Source organism: Pinus tabuliformis, chromosome 3_1, assembly GCF_031772625.1.
Source record: "Pinus tabuliformis cultivar Carrire ecotype Pingquan chromosome 3_1, CPIR1, whole genome shotgun sequence".
NCBI lineage: Eukaryota > Viridiplantae > Streptophyta > Pinopsida > Pinales > Pinaceae > Pinus > Pinus tabuliformis.
This window is the reverse complement of record NC_142301.1, coordinates 236,461,982-236,484,817: the sequence shown is the minus strand read 5'-3', so window position 1 is coordinate 236,484,817 and position 22,836 is coordinate 236,461,982.

Here is a 22,836-nt window from a genome sequence, read left to right as displayed (position 1 = left end):
AAGGAGAGTCTTCACCAGGATTAACACACAGATACACACTGAATCAATTTATTCAATATAATAGAAGTTACAGATTCTTGGCCCTCTCGGCTCAATTACAACAATTTATTTGACCTCAGTCTCAATTTCAAAACCCCTATCTATCACTCAAACTCTCGCCTCTCACTCAATTCTCAGTCATCTCAGCTAATCCATTTCCATTACATTTTCTTCTCTTTTATGAGTCAAATCCTATTCTAACTGCACTAACAACTCGATCTCTATTTTAATCAATCTAACAATCAAATCTCTATTACACACCTATGCTAACAAGTTATCCCTTAGTCTAGAATAATACAATTTTCTAATTATTACAATAATGAAGTAAAGATTATTTTCGAGAGATCCAACCCTCTCTACCAATACTGACTTTTGACCACCCAGGTCAATGAAATTCAACTCATTTAGCCACAACATGTGAAAAAACCATCACATTGCTGGTTATGTCCAGATGCTCCTGCATCACCAAGTTGGGTGTTAAAGAGAAGAAAAAAAGTTGAAAATTTAGATTCCAAATGAGGATATGAAGAATGATATAAAATTGGGATGCAAAACTAGCCACAAAAAAAGGAAGAAAAAAAGGATGTAATAAAAGACACAAAAAATATGCAAAATGGGGCTAAAACCATGTTAAAATGAAGGATGCCAAAAATGATGCATAATTAGATGAAAGTTCATACTAAAACCTAGGCACAAAATGAGATGCAAATGTGGACACAAAAGAAGGAAGAAAAAATGATGCAAATTTGGATGCCAAAAAGGATGCAAAATTAGACACCAAAAAGGATGAAAAGTTGGATGCAAAAATGGACATAAAAATGGTGCAAAAGTGGCCATAAAATGGCTCAAAATTGTACATGAATTGAGATGCAATGTTAGATGCAAAATCAAGTGCAAAAAGTGATTCAAAACATGGTGCAAAAGAAAATGAAATACTGGATGTAAAAATGGGTCAAGAACATAACAGTAGACACAAAATCAGATACAAGCATGACTCAACATAGGATGAAAATCTATATGCAAATTTGGATGCTTAGAAGGATGCATAATTGGATGAAAGAAATGGTGTTAAAAACGATGCAAAATTGGATGCAACAAATGATGCAAAACTAGATGAAAAGTATGGTGCAAAATGGAATGAAAAAAGGGATACAAATCAAACACAAAAGTGGATGCAAAAAATAATGAAAAATTGGGCATAAAAATGGATGCAAAATTTGGCACCAAACATATTCAACATAAGGTGCAAAATTGGATGCAAAAATAGGCACGAAAACTAGCACAAATCCAAATGCAAAAATATGTATAAAATTAGAAGCAAAGGCTGCCATAAGTCTAGATATGCAAAAATTGGCACAAATTAAATGCAAAAAAGGCGCTAAATTGGATGCAAAATATGGTGTAAAAATCGATGAAAATGTTCGCACAAAAATAGAAGCAAAGAATGACACATAACAAGAAGAAAAAAAATGATTGAAAAACAAATGAAAAAAATGGTGCAAAACTAGAAGTAAAACCTGTTGCAAAACCTAATGCAAATCCGGGTGCAAAATATGATGCAAAAGAGATGCAAAATATGATGGAAAAGAATGACACTTTAAAAAATGTACAATAGCACCACATTTAACGTCAAGCTACTCATCCCAATTGGAAAAAAAATGCACTAAAATATGGTGTTAAATCAAGCGCAAATTTCCTATTTATTATGCCAAATAAACTCACAACTAAGGACTATAGTAGGAAGAATAAGAAGATTAAACAACTCAAACTCAAAGTCAAAGTGTTTAAGGTTGTTTATACACATGTTAAGAATGAAATGGTTGCCTTGAACACTAAGAACACAAATTTTTAAGAGGAAGTTGAAAAGTTGTCCAAGGAGAATAACAAGTAACTTAAATTGGCCATGAAATGGTACAGAGAGAACTTCTACAAGCAGATATGAAACAAGAATTTACAAAATAAGCTCAAGGTTTCACATAGGATGGGTGGGGCTAGTGTCAATATCAACATTAATAATCAATAAGGCCACACGACCACTACGATTTTGACCAGTTTTTTCTAAAATGAGCACCCAATACCGGTTGGACTATATCAGTTGTATTTTTTTTGTGGGGAGACACAAAATCTCAGGGTTGTGCAAGATGCTGAGGCTTGGAATCAATGATATCTTTACTACCAGTTTACTATCTTAGACCCCCCTTAAACCCTATTTTTTGTGCATATGAAAGTAAAGCTATGTTACAAGGGGATTTAAAGGTAAAACATCATTTATTGTTAAATACATATAGTTTTAGATAGATATCTCAATGTTTATACTAGTAACAACATCAAGTAGCTAAAGGATAGAAGGCTATATATAGGGGGAAGGGGAGGCTAGCATGGGCTCCATGTGTTAAGTAACACCACACACACACACATACACATATGGTATTATTTTACACATGGATCCCATGCCATCCTCCCCTTTTCCCTCTTTAAAACTAAGGATATACCATTCTTATAGATTTTCGGAGTTATATTATAATACAATAATGTATTTTAATATAAGGAATCTCTACCTTTCTGGGATTAGGACATATTTTTCACTTAGGAATATATCTTATGGGTATATTATTTAGGAATGAAATAATACATTTATAGCTTAGCTAATCCAAATAATTTACTTCAAGGATGCATACCTAATCGCACATAAAAGAGCATGTAACCAAGTGACATAAAAACATAAAAGAAGTGGAGTTCAAAAGCAACCATGAGATCAAAGGCACAAAAACAACTTGATAATGGAGTTCACCTAGTGTGGGCTACATCTCCGGGCCCTGCTCAATGTGGGGAGGGCTCTTTCATTAATTGGCAACGAAATCAAATTACAAGCAAATTACAAAATGACACCTTATACCTCCACTTTCGGGGATGGCCTGAAGATGTGGAACTCTACTAGAGAAACGGGTTGCATGGTTGGATTCCTCACAAAAAATCATGAAAAATGACTATAAAGTCGACCCCTTTCTAACACTGGCACTTCTGGACCCCCAGGGAATCTTTTAAATTCTCTCAGCGTCAAAAAAGGGATACCCCTACGTTAGGGTTCCGCCCCTGGAACCCTGCACCACGGTTCTGCCCTCTTGGTTTTGTGCACCATTCTGTTGTTGAACTCGCTGGTCCCCACCTCTCCCCTCCTCGTTCCGCACACCGTTCCGCCATCAGACCTGTCGGTCTCCATCTCTCCTCCTCCTGAATGGAAAAGTCTAAAGTTTAAATGATGTAGTGCCGACGGATATCCCAACGTATCCATTGGGAAAGTTGGTTGGCACTTGGAATAGCATTGGGGTGGCTAAGGGTTCTAAACCCACTAACACCCCATATATATCCGACGTGATTTTTTTTACTGTTGGCGCTTTGTGTTTTGTGGTGTTCGACGATTATGGGGCCACCACCAGCTAATGCAGGATCGACACCTGTTGGTCCCTCATTTCACGGTGGTTGTTCATCGGCATAACATATGTAACATGTGGCTCACAACGGTCCTTCAATGACATAACATATATAACATGTGGCTCGGTCCATTTGACCGTTGTGTGGTTTGCAAACCTTTTTGGAGTCATAATATATGATAATATAAGCCAAAGTGGGTTTTTGATATAGTTTTCGACCCTGATTTTTAAGACATGTGTCACACTATATGATTATATGGTTATATAATAACCATATAACTAATATATATATATATATTATTGTGTTGTCTTTTGTGCAGTGGCAAAAGAAAAACACTCGTGCGCCATGTGTGGATGACTAATTGTCCATTTGGTTACCAGGTAGGCAGAATAGATCCCCATGTCTCCTTATGACTTGCAAACTACTGACAGTGATAGGATGGTCATACGATCTCTGATCCAGGTGTCGTTCATGCCATTGGGTTCGTAATGATGAGTTCTTTAACATGGTGTCATTATAGCCAAGGTTCGATAATTTCAAAATTTGAGACTTCAAACATGTATCATTCCTCCCCACTAATGAGATTTTAGGCTGCCAAAAGATTTATCAGTCAATTGGAAAGTGAGGGAATTTTTCCCTCACTTTCTCCTTTTCGATCCAACGGGCCTTGCTTGGGTGCATTCCCTTGAAACCAATACGAAGGTACTCCACATATCCCCATAGTGAAGTCCTAGTCCTCCTGTCAAGAATGATATCCTCAGGTAGATTATCCAAGTATTCAGGTGCAAAGTCATCCACTATAGGAACTTGTCCAACCTCTTTAGTTTCCATGGTTATAGGACGCTCATAAAGCTTCAAGTTTTGAATTTTCACCATTGAGTACATCTCCATGTATGTTGGAAAATCAAGATGAAAAGCATTATCTCCAATCTTCTCTAATATGGTGAATGGTCCATGTTGAATTGGTCTCAAATTCTTTCCTTTCCCTTTCATTTTGTCTTTACTGATGTGGAGCCACAGCCTGTCCCCAACCTAGAAATGGTGATCAACCCATTCTTGTCATGTCGAGCCTTGTATTGGGCTTGAATTTTCTCCAACTGCTCCTTCACATCCAAGTGAATCACCTGAATTCACTGAATGAACTTCCGTGCTTTTTCCCTGTCATCTTTCTCATAGGAATCTTCATCTCTCCCAAAGTCCATGTCTAAGGGATCCTCTGGCAAATATCCAAAGCATGTATCAAATGTTGAGCTTTGAGTTGATGAAAGCACTGCCTGTTTGTATGCATGTTGTACATAAGGAAGTTGCTTATACCACAACTTGGGATGCTTTCCACAATAGCCTCGGAGTAAATGTATCACTATGCAGTTGACAACTTTTGTTTGTCCATTGGTATGTAGATGAAATGTTGTGCTCCTCTTCAACTTGGTGTCCATCATTCTCCTCAAACTCATCCAAAACTCTGTAAGGAAGTGAGAGTCTTGATCAGACATAATGTATGTGGGTAGCCCAAAGTGGACCCATATAAATTGGAAGAAGAGATGAGCAGTCTTCTCTGTCATGATCTACATTTTACAAGGCATTAAGACACACATTTTTCTAAATCGATAAAAAATGACATACAAATAGTCATGACCTGTCCTAAACGAAAGAAAACTACCAACAAAATCCATTGACACACTTTCCCATGGATGACTTGGAATAGGGAGTGGTGTGTAGAGCCCCAATTTTCTATTAGTGGGCTTGCCAATTGAACACAACACACATCCCTTTACATATTGAGTCACAATATTTTTCATGTGAGGCCAATAACACAACCTCTGCAAATAACACAAATTTTTCCCTACACCAAAATGACCCAACAGAAGAGAGGTATGTGCCTCTTTGATTACATGTATTCTCTCACTGGTGGGGATACAAAGTTTTCTAAGGTGGTAAAACAACATATTGTTCAACATAACTTTCAAAAGATAAAGAAGCATTTTTCAAAACTATAGATGTAGAAATAGGAGGGTGAGAAGCATATCTACCACTTTGTTGCTGGTGCCCTTCTTCTATTTTATTACTAGGTGAAACTGCTAGAGGAATCCCATCCATCTAAAATGACATGTTTGTTGAAGCTTGTTTTGCGACTAGAGGTACTCTAAGGGCTAGTGATATGTGTGAATGATGGTCTCCTTACCAATCAAACAGTGATTCCACTTCTTCATGTTTTGAACCAAGGCATACAACTCCTTGTCTTTTGTGGGATAGTTCACAACAACTTAGCAGAATTTCTATGAATGGTAACATGCAGGTTTCCTCTGCTGCATCAACACTGTTCCCATGGTGGACCCACTAGCATATGTCTCGATCTCAAAAGGTTGTTGGAGGTCAGGTAAGGCCAAAAATGGTGCAATACTGATCTTCTCTTTCGGTGTATTAAAGGCTTTTTTTTGCTTTCCTCTCTATTGAAAGCTTTGTTTCATACTTTTCAAATCATGTAAGGGGGATGCAATGATGGAGAAGTTGGCAATGAACCTTCTCCAGTATTGTATTGCACCAAAAATGCTACGAACCTTTGTAACATTGGTAGGTTTAAGCCACTTTACAATCACATCAACTTTAGAAGGATCTATTTTTAATTGTCCAAACAATGTGACCCAAGTAAACCAAATAGGTCTTACTAAATTCACACTTATACATTTTGAGAAACAATTTTTATTTTCACAAAACATCAAGCACCCTTTTAACATGACCAACATGACCTTACCATGTTCTACTATAAACAAGAATATCATCAAGATACACAAGTACAAAATCATCAAGACAAGGTCTGAAAATAGCATTCATCACCCTCATGAATGTGGTCAAAGCATTGCATAATTCGAATGGCATCACTGGCCATTCAAACAACCCATGCTTTGTCTTGAATGTAGTATTCCATACATCCTGTGTTGCAATCTTGACTTGATGGTAACCCCTACGTAAGTTTAGTTTTGTGAAATAGGAAACATTTTTCAATTGATCTAGTAAATCATAAATGCGAGGGAGAGGGTACTGATTCTTCATTGTTATTTTGTTGAGTGCGCTTTAGTATACGAATATCCTCCATGTTCCATCTTTCTTTAGCACCAACACAATAGGTGAACCACATGGAGAAGGACTTGGCCTTATGACCCCTGTGTTCAGAAATTCCTGAAATTCCTGCACCTGCTTTTTTATCTCCTCCATCTCAATGGCTAACAACCTCTCCATAGCAATGTTGGGTAAAGGAGCATCCTGCTACAAGTGAGTCTCATGTTGGATCTCACGTTTTGGAGGAAACCCACTTGGTTCCTGAAAATGCCCATTATAGTTAGAAACATTTTCATACAACTCTTTTTTAGGAGTAGGATCACAACCTTGGAAAGCTTCAGATGTATCTGCATCTCTTTCTCTCACAACCATGAGCATGCACCCTTTGCTAGAATTGATCAAACTCTTTATCTGACTTGCACTTATAATACTGACACTAATTTTAGCACGAGGAGCTCTAATTATGTATTCCACATCATCTTTCGTGAGATGATACTTGTTGTCATGAAGAAAGAAAACTACTTTCTTGTCATACAAATATGGACTCCCCAATACAATGCCACAAATTTCCAAAGGTATAACATCAAGGTCAACCTCATCTACTAGTTTGGATTCAATCACAAATCTAGCTCTACATTTCTTGATTACATGTAATCGGCTTTATCACACACCCAACCAAGAGGGTAGGGTTTCAAATGAGGCTTGGTCTCTAACCCTAACTTCTTAACCAAGGATTCTGAAATCAAATTTTCTTGTGAGCTCGAATGAAACAAGGTTTCCACTTTAGTATGTTTCATCATGACTCTAATGTGGAACAATTCAATCCTATTTTGTCTCGGGGGATCCACTTACTGAAACTTTGACATATCACATGCATTCTTGGCATATTAAACGATACCCTTAATTTGACTTCATTGGAAAATCACTCTAAAAATCACGTTATTTAACCCCTTACCATATGAACCCAATAGAACTTCCCAACTAAAAAAACCCCTACTTTCACTAAATATTGTAGGTATCCATTTTTTCATTAATGTTTTTCATACCCCTTTATATTTTTTCATTAACTTTAAGCTCCATTTTTTATATTTTCCAATATAAAAACCCTTTACCCCCTATATATCCCCAAATATATTATGTCAATTTTTCCTCAATATCTATCCCCCAATATGAACCCACGTGGTATGATATTTCTCCCCCAGTGAAGCCCCGTGTATTTCGTTCATTAACAAAAGAATCATTTGAAGAACTTGTACTTGCATGAAATTCATAATTTTCATTACCATGAGGAGAAAGAGAACCGTGTATGCCCACTGTTGTGCTCTGTGTCTCGTCACCGGAGTCGGATCCAAGGTCCTATTGTATGGTTTCCACCATATTTTTCTTTTTCTTACCACCAAATCTCTTTGGTTTCAACTCTGGATGAAACATCCAACAATGTTCATCATCATGGCCTTCCTTCTTGCAATGTGTGCAATATGGCTTTTCCCCTTCCTCCTTCTTGGTTGTAGTTTCCTTCTTTTCATTTCCCTTGCCTTTTCCTTTGAACTTTCCATTATGAGGTTAGAAATATGATTTCTTGGGTTGATCTTCTTTTTCATTCTTGTGCCTACTTTGAAGGTGAAAGACCTTCACACTAGAAACATCAATAGTAGTATGCTCAAACAATAACAAATAATGTCTGATGTAACTATGTAAAACACCAATATAATTTGTTACAGATTCTGGTGAATCAAGTGAAATGCCCAAACTCAAAGCTTGTTTCCTAAATTATTTTGTGAAGCTTTGTACATTTTGACCCTTTCCTTGTCTCAAATATTTTCATTCCATTAAATAAATTTTTTCGATAACCCAAAGGATAAAAATGATATTTTAATGCATAAACAAGATTGGACCAAGAAGAAGGGAGACTACCCAAGTTTTTGTTGCATTTCTGCAACTTTCTCTCCCACCAAACAAGAGTGGTGCCACTCAGCTGAAGAGATGCTAATTGGATCTTGGACTCATCCTCCTCAATCTGTTGAATCTGGAAATAAACCTCAATCTTAATGATCCAATTGTTTAATTTCTTTGCACTACATTCTCCATTATATGTGGGAAAATCAAACTTTACATATAGCTTAAAAAATAGTTTCGTAGATGCATTCTGATGATGTTTGTTAGAATGATGAGAAGAGGAAGAAGAAGAACTATCACTAGAGGATGGAGAGGGTGGTTCAGGAGGCTCTCCTCTTACACCTTCATGATTTACTGAGGAATGATCATCTGGTTCTTTCTTCTCAGGCTTGATTGTCTTCTCATATTCTTCAAACAACTTGTCAACTTTCTCTACCATGGTGAACGATATCTTGCGATAATTTTGCTCTTCCTCCATTCGAGCTTCCTCAGCTATCATGTTTTATCTTAGTGTTGCACACCCTACTTCATGATCAAAGTATTTGAGTTTTCCTTCTCCTCTTTGGAGCTTGTTCTCGGTTAGAATTCGCTCATTCAACTCACATCAAGAAGACCTACTCTGATACCAAACTTGATCCAGATATTTTACTTCAAGGATGCATGCCAAATCGCACATAAAAGAGCATTTAACCAAGTGACATAAGCACATAAAAGAAGTGGAATGCAAAAACCATGAGATCAAGGGCACAAAGATATCTTGATAACGGAGTTCACCCACTGTGGGCTGCATCTTCGGGCCCTACTCAATGTGGGGATGCATCTTTCATTAATTGGTCATGAAATAAAATTACAAGCAATTTACAAAAGGACACCTTATACCTCCACTTCTAGGGATGGCCTGAAGATGTGGAGGTCTGTTGGAGAAATGGGTTGCACGGTTAGATTCCTCACAAAAAATAATGAAAAAAGACTATAAATTCGACCCCTTTCTGACACTATCACTTCTGGACCCCTAAGGAATATTTTAGATTCTCTCAGCATAAAAAAATAGATACCCCTGCATCATGGTTCCCCTCCATTGTTAGACCTACCGGTCTTCGACTCACCCCTCCTAGTTCTGCACACCGTTCCACTATCAAACCACCGGCCTCTGCCTCTCCTCCTCTTGAATGGAAAAGTTTGGAGTTTAAATGGTATAACACCAATAGATATCCAAACGGAGCCATTGGGCATTAGGGGAACTTTGAGGTCTAAAATGGGCATCCTAAGAAAAATGTACAACAAAAATAAACTTTATAAGGACCAATAGGATTCAAGATGATGATGTCAACCATGGGGAATGATTCATCATTTTTGGAGTAAAAAAGTAAAAATATTAAAAAATAATAAAATAACAAAACTAGTTTTTCAACTTGTATTTTCAACTTATTTCCCTAAGGTTTTACTCAAATTTTGAGTTGGAGTACTTTTTGGATGAAAAATTTGATTCCTCATCCAAGGAGCACCCATGTTGCATACTTTATATGGACCCTACTACACCAAAAAAAAGAAATACATGAAAAAAAGTGACTACAATCATGTTTTTCATGTATTTCTCATTTTTCGTGTACCAAGGTCAATCAAAAGTACACAACATTGGTACTCCTTGGATGAGGAATCAAATTCTACATCCAACAAGTGCTGCCACTCGAAATTTGAGAAAACCCATAGGGATATATGTTGAAATACAAGTTGAAAAAATAGTTTTTTTTCTTTTTTCCCCTCTAAAAATTGATGATGTAATCTAATCTTATTTTATTATTTCCATTATTATTTTCTAATTTCCTTAGGAGGCCCATTTTAAACCTCAAAATTCCCCTAATGGTGAGTTGGTTGGCACTTAGAATAGCACAAGGGTGTTCAAGGGTTCCAACCCCACCAACCCCCCATATATATCTAGTGTGTTTGTTTTGACTATTGACGCTTTGCATTTTGTGGTGTCTGACGGTTATGGAGACACCATCATCGGGTCGGCCCACTAGCTGGCATAGGTTTGTCACCCCTCGGTCCCTCATTTCATGACGTTCATTCAACAACATAATATATATAATATGTGGCTCACGGCGACCATTCAACGACATAACATATATAACATGTGGCTCGGCCCATTTGATAATTGTGTGGTTTGCAAACCATTTTGGAATCATAATATATGGTAATATATGCCAAAGTGAGTTTTTGATATAGTTTTTGACCCCGATTTTTAATACATATGTCGTACCATATTATTATATGGTTATATAATAACCATAGATCTATATATATATATATATATATATATATATATATTGATTGTGTTGTCTTTTGTGTAGGGGCATAAGAAAAATACTAGCGCGCCATGTGTCGGTCACTAATTTTCTATTTGGTTGCCATAGGCAAAATAGGTCCCCACGTCTCCTTACGACTTGCAAACTTCTAATGGTGATAGGATGGTCATACGATCTCCATCGAGGAGTCATTCACGCCATTAGGTTCGTAATGACAAGTTATTTAACCTAGTGTCATTATAGCCAAGGTTTGATAATTTTAAAATTTGATCCTTTGAAGATCCTCTTGGATCATTAGCCCCCTAGTTAAGGCCAACTCTTTCACCTTCCCCTCTCGTCTACCCTCCAATAATTTTTCATTCCATAGTCTATAACAATGGTGTTAGTTTATTAATCTATGTACGTTTTTATATTACATCTTCTAGGATCACTAGCCCTTTTGCATATACACTCTTGAGGACAAACCACACATGCACTTTGACCTCAATACTTATTGTACACTAGCCCTCAAGCCAAATACTCTTATACACACAAGCATGTACCCCTCAACATAGCATGGATAAGTAACCCAAGTGTCATGTGCACATGCATATTTACAATTCAAGGATCAAACTATTGTCTTCCCCTCCCATTATTTATGCATTATGCTTAGTGCATGTAGATGCATGTACAATGAAAATTTTGATAGAAATCTAGAAGAGAGCAGTGAGAGAGACAATAATTGCACACAACACAAATCAAGCACACACTATTTTATTATTGTTCACAACAATTACAATATATAGGACATAACACACTAACTTCGACACATCTAGATCATGACTATGACTCATACATTGGAAACAACAACTTCTAGATTGACTCCTCGCAACTCCTAATGACAACTACACATGACATGGAAGCATTACTTCCAACACCCTCCTTTAATGATTACACGGAAAAAAATTAAAACACATGTTACAACAACAAGAATAATCTATGTCTAACTAGTCTTCATCAACACTCACATCCACTCTGGAATCTTGCAAACACCGCTCTTTCACCACTACATCTTCGAGCTATTACTTGACCTCCATTTAAAACATAATTTCTCTAGACCATCTTTGACGTATTTTGTATAATTGAGGCTTCTCGACCTCCCAGAGCACGACGGGTTAGTCTTGATACTAAACCATCCTATGGACATACCTCCATTTGTTGAACACATGGTCTTCCATTGTATTCCACAGTTATCTAGGAAGGCAGTCTGAGTACTGAATGTATTCATAAATCAATTATACAAGGTGACCTCTTATACACATAATCAAATTAACCTATAAGTTGATGTTCCTGGCTCCACATGACACAACAAACTTATAACCGATTAACATAATCAAATTAGTGAGATGTTCTTATGTCACCATATGCATCAAGAACCACCAATTTGAAAATATGTTAATATGTTCTATAATTGGTTCTTCATTTGATTTTTCACATTAAACTTGGACAATAACACACTATAATATAATAAAACTACAACACACACCACAATAAGACTACAAATCTCTTGACAACAAAACTAGTCAACATTCTCCTCTAAATAGAAACTCTTCCCACAATTGCCAGAAATTTCCAAGAACACATATTAAATACACAATAAAATAATGTAATATGGTGATGTCCACCAAAAAATGCATTAAGACACATCCATCCTTTGTCCTCGACTATTGCGCCATTCCACATGGCTGGGCAATTCATTATGCTCGAATCCGACTCCTACCCACCAATTTGAGCACCCACTAGACATTGATTTTTCAAATGTAAGAGTCGATTGTTCTCAAATAAATATAATAATTGACAGCGCTAGGAAGTGATTTCTTTTCCCGCTTATGAACTCATCCAAACTCATCAATAGATAAGATTTTCTCTCTGTCTCCTCGACAAAAACACTTATTATTAAGTGCCTTTCAAACTTTTTAACTACTGATTTATGTGGGCAAATTATAAGAAGGGGAAAATTGATCCTGGAGATTTTTTTCCTTTTATGAATATGCCTTTCTCCTCCCTATTTTTAATATGGTTTTTCCATCCTTAGAAAGTTTTGTGGTGAAATTAAAAGAAAAAGACAAGGTTCTTTTGTCATATGCTTTCCTTCTATTTCAAATGATTTATATGGGAAAATAAAAAAAATGCAAAACCTTAATGGGAAAAATAAAAGGTTTTGTAAGGAAAAGGATATGCCACTTATTTAAATGATACATGTGGAAAATTTGAGAGGTATTTATGCCTCTCTAGTTGTAGATCATAGTCAACACAATTAAAAAGGGAATGGGGTTCCTGTTGCACCATAAATAACTATAGATGTTGTAACCACCCGCTTTTTGATGCCTCTCACTTTCTTCTAGCATAGGCATTAATGCCAGTCTCACCACACAGTGGATTTCACACTTATGTGTCTAGTTCCTCCAAATTCCATCCAGAAACAAAGGAACACAGAATAACCTCAAAACTCTCTTAGAGGTGCAACATTCAAAACTTGTAGCGGTAGCTTCCTAAATAGGTTGTGCCTATGTCTCCTAACTCAACATCCTTTTTTTTCACAGTGCTTTGAATTCCACTATGGCCACCAAAAATGTGGCTTAATTTTCTCTTGCCATCGCTTCTCCTTGCAAGAGACCTGATGATTCTCATATTAGATATGATATTTTTAGATCTCAATGGAAACAAATTCACCACAACCTCCAAAGCCTCTAATTTTATCGCTAAATTGGTTTAGATCTAACTAGTCCAGTCGTTTTTCTCCTTGCTTCTGGTTTACCCACTCACAACCACACTATTCTAGATCTGAGATCTAGATCTATTTCATATGCAGCAAAATCATAACAATGGTGCCCCAAAAAGGACAGCAGCAGCTCCACTCAGCAATGCAGTCTTGCAGCGCACTTGCTCCTTTACCCACGCTGATCTCAGATGCCAACCACACCTTGTTTCTCTTCAAGTACCAAATTGATGCCCATAATTTGACGATGCTTCATGAATAGGATTATATTGATGGGCTCCAAGGGCAACAATGTTGAAACTAAAAACACCTTAATATTCCACACACACGAAACAAAACATAGTGATTTACTCTCACTATATACCCTACATATTTACAAGGAATTAGCTATCTCAATTCTCACATTTTCTTGGCCCTCTCTTGATGGAGTCAAGCCAGTGATTTAATCTCGCTATCTACCCTACATATTTACAAGGAATTAGCTATCTCAATTCTCTCATTTTCGTGGCCCTCCCTTGAGGGAGTCAAGCCAGTACCTGCTCTGATACCATGCTAGAAAACTAGAAGAGAGCAGTGAGAGAGACAATTGTTTCACACGACACAAATCAACCACACACTATTTTATTATTGTTCACAACAATTACAATATATAAGACATAACACACTGACTTCGACACATCTAGATCATGACTATGACTCATACATTGGAAAAAACAACTTCTAGGTTAACTCCTCACAACTCCTAATGACAACTACACATGACATGGAAGCATTAATTCCAAAAAAATTACAAATATCTACGAAAACAAATACTTTTGTGGCATCCTCATGCTTCTATTTTACATCTTGAGGCCTACAAAAAGTCATTGTACTTGTACTAGATCTCAAGCACCTAGATCTCCCTATCCACTATGTGCACCAATAGGCCTTGTAAGACTTATTCGCCCTCCACCTTTGTGGGCATTCAAATCCAATATTACCATCATCATACCTGTAAAACAACATATAAAATAATCAATACATGCAATCAATGAATTCATGTAAAATGTTATAAGTAATTCATTTAATAACATCAAATTATATATCTCCCTTTTAGTTAGTACACAAATTTTCTAGAAACCTAAAATAGGAGGTTGTGAGGCTCTATGATACTTTAACCATTATTGATTCTTCAAACTTATTTCACTATTGAATATACTGCTACTAAAAACGCACCATTATATTTCAATACTAGGTACACCTAATAGTTTCGAAACATGTTCCTACACTATTGATCTTTATGGTGAATCATCTGTGCATGGTTTTCAAATATAGTAGGCTCATATATCGTAAACACATTACTATAAAAAATTATCCCAAAGAAATACTAGATGAATAGAGAATTAGATGTTTAGCTCACCCTTCTAAAATATTCTTTGATGATTGAAAGGTCTATGGATTTTACCAAAGATAAAATATTCAAAATACCCATTGGTATTTGGAATGAAATAGGAGTGAACGATTGATAAAATACTTTAGAATGGATAGAAATACTATTCCCTCACTACTAGTAGATTAAGGTGCCTAAAATAGGTCCCCAAGAGAAATTTACATTCTAGTAACCCCATCCCTCGATGCCACTATCATAATAGGAATAGAAGTTCCTCAAAATTTGTTTGTTAAACAAGATGAAATTCTAGTATACATGTTTGATATTTCATGTACAATGTGTGAATAATATAGACACTAAATCCAATTTCAAAAAAAATGTGGATTATGGCCAAAAAGTGTCAAAAATTATTTCGTATCTCTTCTGAGAGCTTTGATAAGAAATAATGTTTCCAACGTGTGAACTTCATTTTTTGATACCTTGCAATAAACACAATCATATCCATTGGATTGTAACTCGGAATGTGCTCATTCTTCTCGATGAGATAGTAGAAAAACACCCCAATTCTATGCAACCTATCACAATTCCCATTGCATGGACACAAAGCCCTAGGAATGTTCCAATGCATTATTATTTGTTGCAATTCCTAAGAGAATTGACTCCAAATCCTAGAATATGTGCCATGAATTCAAAAATAAATAGATGATGTTCCTTTGAAAATGATATGAATGGGAAAATTAGTTTTACTGTGCTAAATTCATCTTCATAATATGTAAAAGTTCTTAAGGATTCATGATGTTAATTGCAAGTTTAAACATGAGCTTTTGAGTCTTTTTATGTAAATTTCATGTGAAAATTAATATAAACAAATGACTGAAAAGCAGCATATAACAGACATGAGCATCACCAAAACAGTATCACAATAGCACATGATGAAGGACTTCACCCCGCCTAGGCTACATCTCCTTGGTCCAACTTCCAATGCCTTGGCCCTCTCTATTATGCTCAAAAGTGTGAATACATCAATTTACAATGCTTTGATAGCTCTGAAACCTGTTCCAGTGGCTCCAGAATGCCCAAAAATTCTTGTCTAGCCTCTTTTTGCTCCTGGTTTGGTCAAAAAATGAAGAAGTTATGGCTTCCCCAAGTCTTTCTGCCAATCACACTGCAAATTCCCCAAATTTCGACACCATCCTACAAATTCACCCTAAATTGTGCTAACGGAGCACCGATTTTGCTGATTTTTGGGTGAAATCGTCGGGCGCATTAAATGTTCTATAAGTCCTTAAGTTCAATTTTTTTGGTCATGTGGGGGGGCCACACGTCCGGGACTAAGGCCAACGACCCACCCCCGCCGGTCGGGACCCCCGCTCGGTTCGCTAGTGGTCACATTGGTGGCATGTCCAAGGGCTAGCCCTTTCCCTGGAATGGTGTAGACTTTGGCTTTAAATATATGTCAACATGATAGTCTATTAAGAACTATTGGTATGGCGTATTGGTAGGAGGCCCTGGCTTATCATTTGGTGGTCATGGGTTTGACCCCTTCTGCTGCTATTTAGACCTTAAACAAACTTTTGGTGGCCCCCGGGCTACCACATGGCGGCCTCTGGCTAGGCCATGCGTTAGCTTGTGGTTGGCCACGTTCCAACCTATATAGTTCGTCCAAAACTGAACCAATCACAACGTTCTACTTGGAACCTCTCCATTCACCGAAGGTCATTAACTAGTCAACCCTGCCACGTCAGCGTACATAGACAGTGCCAAGTCAGTAATATGGAATGCTCACTATGCTGTCACATTTTGTGAAAATTCGCCTGTTTGGGAAAGCAAAAAAAACATGTTTCTAGGAGCATATGATGTCATTTTCGCGTGAAATGAGTTGCGTCGAATTCAGGATGACGAGAACTACACGGTCACTCATGTTCCATACTGATCTAACAACTTTGAATTTTGAGCTATTTTTTGAGCACCTGATCATTCCTCCCCACTGGAAGCCTTGTGGATCCCAAAAGATAACTTTCAGTTGTCCAGCAGGTAAGGCTACAGTTCCCTCACCTTTTCAATCTTGATACATTTGGCTTTTGAAGGATTTCTTCCTTTGATTCCCACTCGAAGGTAGTCCACACTCCGTTGTTTTGAAGACCTTATTCTTCTGTTAAGAATGGTTTCTTGTTGTACTTCATCAAGGTATTCAAGAGAAAAATCCTCAATGGAAGGAATTTGGACATTTTCTCCTTGATCTTCAATCAAAGGAGGCTCATACAACCTTAATTTCTCAACATTAACAACATCATAAATTTGCATATATGAAAGTAAATCTAAGTTGAAGGCATTGTCACCAATCTTTTTCAGATTTCTAAATGGAGCATATCTAATTGGTTTCATCTTTTTTGCTTCTCCATGGAGCCTCTCTTTTCTAATGTGAAGCCAAACTTCATTACCGACTTGGAACTTGTGATCTACACGATGCTTATTGTGCCTTGCTTTGTACTTGTCTTAACTATTTTCCATTTGTTCTTGAACACTTTGGTGTACCATTTGGACTTGTTCAATGAACTCCTTGGCTTTATCCATGTTACCATCAATAGAAACATCCTTCTTACCAACATGATACAACACATTATGATGAAAATGGTAAAACAATTCCTCTACTTGATTCCTTTGACTCAAGCTTGAATGTACATCTTGAAAGTATGTATTTTTCTGATCATAACTTTCATGCAAAACAAAATCATGCATGAGGAAAGTGGTTACACAAGAAATAGGCCTAGAAATCATATCAAATTTTTTTTCACTTATGGGCCTTTCTTATTCCTTTTGACCAAGAGGAATAGTAGAAGAAAACCCATCCAATGAAAGTGCCTTTGTCGCTGCAACTTAATCACCGCACCATTGAAAATTTCTGAATGAAACGAAATGGGCTTACCATGTTGCATAAGGTCTACACCCATGGCATAGTCACATACATAAACTTGAAGCTCAAAGAAATTTTTCAAGTCTAGAAGACAAAGTATAATGGTTGAACTCGTCTTTTGTCTTAAAGCATCAAATGCCTCTTGTTGTTTGCCTCCCCACTGGAATACCTTTTGCAGAACTGCGAATGAATGCAAATGAGCTACAATAGAAAAAAAATTAACAAAAATTTTCCTCCAACATTGGGCTTCTCCCGAAAAGCCTCTTATCCATATGGCTGTCTTGAGTGTTTACCAATCCATAATGGCTTCAATCTTGGAGAGTTCTAACTTCATCTCACCTTCTCCAATATTATAGCCTAGGTACGTCAAAGAAGTTTTACCCAACTCATTATTTGACAGCTTCAATAACAAATGTTCTTGACTTACGACATCAAGTACTTTTCTCTCATACATGACATGTTCATAATGAAATTTTATGAAAATTAAAATGTCATCTAAGTGGACTATCATGTCTAGAAATGGCTTCAATACATATTACTTCATATGCATGAAAGTAGTAGGAGCATGGAAAAGACCAAAAAGCATAACAAGTCATTCAAACAAACATTGCTTGGTTTTGAATGTTGTCTTCCATATGTCTTCTTCAACAACTCTACTTTGATGATAGCCACTCCGTCAGTCCCATTTAATGAAATGTTTTCCATTCTTCTTAGGCACAAAAACAATAGGTGTGTGACATGGTAAAGGAGATGGTCGGATGATCCTTTTGTTCAACAACCCTTCGATTTTCTTTTTTATTTCTACACTTTAACTTCTTTACATTCAGTGCATGTTAATGTTAGGAAGAAGACACTTTTGTTGCAATGGTATTTCATGTTGGATTCTCCTCTTTGGAGGAAATCCATTTTCTTTGTGAAACACCTCATCATCATGGTTAACTACATCAACCAAATCAGTTTTCAATTTTGAATTACAACCATCAAACGCTTCATAATCAACATCAATATTGGGTTTGATCATAAGAATCACTAAATTCTTGCTTTCATTCACTAGTCTTTTCATTTTCCCCGCATTAACTAATGAAAGATTTAGTTTCTTACGATGAGCTCTCATAATATACTCCACACCATATTTGAACAAGTGGTACTTGTTTTCATGGTGATAGAAGATTGCTTTTCTATCATAGAGGTAAGGACTACCCAAAGAAATTCCTAAAATATCAAGAGGTACAACATCTAATTCAACTTCGTCAATGCAATTTGTTGTGATTGCAAACCAAAGAATACCAAAGAATACATTTTCTTGTAACCTGTAAGTTTGTGTCCTTTCATATTCAACCCAACGAATATGTCTTGGGATGTAGAATGGTTTGAAGATTAAGTTTCTTGACTAAGTCTTCAAATATCAAGTTGCCTTGAGACCCACTATCAAATAGTGTGTCGATTTTTGTATGTTTTGAGATTACCCTCACATGAAATAATTCAATCCTTGTTTCTTCATTTGGAGTGCTAGTGTGACAATTTGAGATACTAGTGCTAGCAATGGATTCTTTTCCTTTTATACCCATGGTTGTAATTTTAGTTTTATAACCAGAATCGAATCCCAAATCCTCTTGAATGATTGCAACTGTCTTTTATTTTCCTTTGTTGTTGAGTTTCTTAGGCCTCATCTCAGGAAGAAGCTTCCAACAATGAGATTCATTGTGACCCTCTTTGGAACAATGTTTACATATTGTTTTCTCTCCTTCCTTTTTAATGCATGCATTTTCCTTTCCTTTGAAACCCTTTTCTTTTTATTTACCCTTAAATGGATTTTCACTGCCCTCTTCTAGAGTATTTTTCCCTCTTGGCTCAAGATGAGTGGCTTGCACACACACCTCATCTAAATTATTGGGATTAAACATAAGGATAGTATGCCTAAGGTTATTTTGTAAACCCCAGATATACTTCAGTAACGTGTCTTGTGATTGCAAATATACACCTAACATTAGAGACCTTCTTCTAAATTCTTGGGTGTAATCTTACACATTTTGACCTTTAAGTTGTCTAAAGTTTTGTCAATTCATGATGGCTTTCTACATATATCCTAGAGGGTAAAATTGTCTTTTAATTGCAACAATGAAATCAGACCAAGAAATTGAGATCTTGCCATGATTTTTTAATCTCTTCTTATGTCTTGGATTCCCACCATACTAGTGTTGCACCCTCCATCCTCAAGGAAGCTAGTTGAAACTTCATGTCATCATCTTGAAGGTTTTGAATTCTACAATAGAACTCCAACTGATGAACCCAATTGTCAAGCTTCTTTGTATTCACTTCACCATTATCATGTTTTAATAGGGGTGTTTTACCAGTTCCTTTTGAGGTATATTGATGAGTATGAGTAAGTTTTGTATTAGTGGAAGAGGATGAATGTGCCTGTGAAGTTGAAGAAGAATATGACGGTGGAGAGGGTGGAGGTTTACCTCCATTTCTATTACCTCCTCCTCCTGATGAATCTTCTCCTTTTCGAGGCTTGGAGCTTTCACCCTGCAGTCTAGTATTCCTCTCTTCATAAAGGGCTTTCACCATCGCTGTCATGTCAAAGAAAGCCTTCCTATAGGCCTTCTTATCTTTTGTCATATTTTTAGGCTCTCCCTCATATGACATGCTCACTTAAGCCTCAACTGAAATTTGAGGTAGAACCGGTGGTGGAGATTGTGGCAACCTTGCACTCCTTCTCCTTGACCCAACTTCAAGACTTTCAACCAGCTTCCATTCTCCTCTCTTGAGCTTCAACCTTGTAAGCATGACATTCACTTGCAAACAATTAAATCCTTATTGTACAAAGAAAACCAAGAGCTACGATACCAAACTTGATCTGAAAGGGAAAATTAGTTTTGTTGTGCTAAATTCCTCTTCAAAATATGCAAAAGTGCCTAAGGATTCATGAGGTTAATTGCAAGTTTAAACACGAGTTTTTGAGTGTTTTTATGTAAATTTCATGTACAAATTAACATAAACAAATTACTGAACAATAACATATAACATAAATGAACATCACCAAAACAATATCACAATAGCACATGATGAAGGAGTTCACCCCGCTTGGGCTACATCTTGTTGGTCCAGCTTCCAATGGCTTAGCCCTCTATATTATGCTCAAAATTTTGAATGCATCAGTGTACAGTGCGCGGATAGCTCTGAAACCTGTTCCAATGTCTCCAAAATGCCCAAAAATGCCTATCTAGCCTCTTTCTGGTCTTGATTTGGTAAAAAAATGAAGACGTTATGGCTTCCCCAAATCTTTCTGCTAATTGCACCACAAATTCCCCAAAATCCAGAACCAGCCTACAAATTCACCCCAAATTATGCTAACGGAGCACCAATTTCGCCAATTTCCAGGCGAAATTGTCGGGCGTGTTAAATGGCCTATAAGGCCTTAAGCCCGAATTTTTTGGTCATGCGGGGGGCCCACATGCCCAGGGATAAGGCCAACGGCCTGCCCTCGCCTGCCCCCCCCCCCCCCCGCCCAACTCCTTTCGCTTGTGGTCACATTGGTAGCACATCCAAGGGCTAGCCCATGTGGCTTGGACCTTTTCCCGGAATGGCATGGACTTCGACTTTAAATATATGGAACACCATATTCTATTAAGACCTATTTGTATGGCGTATCAGTAGGAGGCCCTTGATTGTCATTTCGTGGTAGCGAGTTCGACCCCAGCTACTACTATCCGGACCTTAAACAAACTTTTGGTGGCCCCTGGGTTGCCACGTGGTGGCCTCTGTCTTGGGCCACGTGTCAGCCTATGGTTGGCCACCTTCCAACCAATAGAATTCATCCAAAATCGTACTAATGACAACATGCCACTTGGTACCTCTCCATTCCCCAAAGGCTCGTTGACGAGTCAACCTTGCCATGTCAGCATACATAGTCAATTCCACATTAGCAGGACGAACTGGTGACTAGGTTGTCACATTTTGCAAAAATTCACCTGTTTGGGAAAGCGAAAAGAACATGTTTCTCGGAGCATACAGTGTCAATTTTGTGCGAAACGAGTTTCGCAAAATTCAGGATATGAGCACTACGCAGTCGTTTAGGTTCCACACCGATCTGACAACTTTGAATTTTGAGCTATATTTTTAGCACCTGATCATAAAACCTTCTTCAAATCACACATAACATCCTATATTACCCTTATTTATTGATAAAGGAAGGTCCACAGATCTTAGATTTTTTGACAACATTCTGAGTCACCAACCAAGTCCATTGTCACAACTATGGATCTAGTTGGTGGCCCTGAAACGCCGAAAAAATATAACATATGTGGATCTTCCTTTATCAATAAATGATTCCAACCATAGAAACTTAAGAACTGCAATTACCCTTATTGCTACAACTCTAACCTGCTATAAATTTCTACATGAATTTGTGGAATGAAGACATGATGTCTCTTATATTGTTGTCACAAATTCAAAACTTTTATCGACTATAGTTGTAAGATGTATAGTGTATGATTATTTTGTATGGATTCCATGTGGAGTTGGAAAAAATGTATACACAACATTCTTCTAGAGGCATCATATGGCAGATTTGGGTCTAGGTTCAAATAACATAACTTTGATCCTCAATAAAATATGTTTAATAGGTTTTCATAATGTCCCATGAGATAAGAGTGTGTGAGTTGCAAGTAACCACTATGACAAGAAAATTCACCTGCAAAATCTATCCTAGAACTGATTCAAACTAATTATCCCTTTTGAATATAAGCACAATATAGTGGAAAAAGGTTCAAGCAAGGTGTTATATATGTGCCCATAGTTGCACAAAATATCCATCAAACAAACCAAAGGAAAGTGTTCCAACAACATGTGATATCAATTGTGCAAATATGCTAATCATCCTTTGCAAATTCAATCTACTATTTACTAAATTCAACATGGAAAAGACAATTTACATTGTTGGATTAAAACACTTCCAAGACCATAATAAAGTGCTAGAACCATGCAAAGTCGATCTTGTGTTGTAGATGGATGGAGCAAGGTTTGAAAAATGAATATGGTGGTTTATCATCAACTTTTATAT